The sequence below is a fragment of the Humulus lupulus genome, chromosome X (genome assembly GCF_963169125.1).
Source record: "Humulus lupulus chromosome X, drHumLupu1.1, whole genome shotgun sequence".
Classification (NCBI taxonomy): domain Eukaryota; kingdom Viridiplantae; phylum Streptophyta; class Magnoliopsida; order Rosales; family Cannabaceae; genus Humulus; species Humulus lupulus.
The window spans coordinates 244,131,102-244,132,363 of record NC_084802.1 but is presented as its reverse complement, the minus strand read 5'-3'; the positions used below and the strand labels follow the sequence as shown (position 1 = coordinate 244,132,363).

The 1,262-nt window shown below is 41.4% G+C and overlaps 1 non-coding gene across 1 annotated transcript; it reads right to left on the bottom strand.

Annotated features, from left to right (window-relative positions):
- Positions 1–474: 474 nt before the first annotated feature.
- Positions 475–581, bottom strand: LOC133807931 (small nucleolar RNA R71). Its single transcript, XR_009879813.1, has one exon. It is a non-coding gene; the product is annotated as a small nucleolar RNA R71 (small nucleolar RNA).
- Positions 582–1,262: the final 681 nt, after the last annotated feature.

Here is a 1,262-nt window from a genome sequence, read left to right as displayed (position 1 = left end):
ACTGTTAGTGACAATCCACTATTTCAACTTTCAAAGAAAGTCAATCCAGTACAAATACCATTACCATCTGACGACGATTCTGACTCTGAAGCATTAGTTAAGTCTCAGATGGCTCAGGAAAGGACGTTGAAAGAGTTGGCGGTGCCGAATCTAGACCATCAACCTCTGTGTATTCAATATCCGGCCTTGGACGTTAACTTTAAACTCAAGTTGGGCCTCATACATTTATTACCATATTTCCATGGGCTGCTAGGAGAGGACTCAAATAAGCGTCTGACAAAGTTTCACATAGTCTGCTCTAGTATGATACCAGCGTTAGTAACATAAGAACAAAGTAAATTAAGAGCATTTCCATTTTCTTTGAAGGATGGTGCAAAGGAATGACTATATTACCTTCCTCCTGGAACAGTTAATACTTGGACTGAAATGAAGACAATGTTCTTGGAGCGTTACTTCCCAACATCTAAGGTTGGTAGTATAAGGAAGGAAATCTGTGGCATTCACCAACAGACTGAGGAGTCATTATATGAGTATTGGGAGAGATTCAAGCGGCGGTGTGCTAGTTGCCCTCATCATTAGATAAGTGAACAATTCCTAATCCAAAACTTTTATGAAGGATTACAACCATTGGATAGGAGTATGATTGATGCAACCAGTGGGGGGACATTAGTTAATAAGACTCCCGCTGCAGCCAGGAGTTTGATTTCTAATATGGCTGCCAACTCACAACAGTTTGGAATTTTCCAAGATCCTAATCGACTACCCAAATCAGTTAATGAAGTGAGCACTTCTAATGCTAATCAGCTTGGTCAACAATTGGCTCAATTAATTGCAGTGGTACAACAACTTGCTTTAGGCCAACAGGTGCGGCCATGTGGAATCTGTCAGGTTGTGGGGCATGCTACTGATACTTGCCCTACTCTATTTGAGGGAGAGACTGAGGGTGTTAATGTTGTAGGAAGTTTTCCAGGTCAATTACGCCAGATGTACTATGAACCTTTTTCACAAACTTATAATCCTGGCTGGCGTGATCATCCAAATCTTTGTTATGGGAATCAACAACAAGTTGCACCACAGTCTACACCTGCGAGACCACCTAGTTTCACTTTTCAACAGCGGTCTTAGTAGAATTTTGTACCTAGACCATCGCAAGCACCGCAAGCTGCTCCACCACCAAGTGCAAAACCCTCTACTGAAGATTTAATCAATGCAATTGCTACAAATACTCTTTAGTTTCAGCAAACTACCCAAGCTTTCATCAA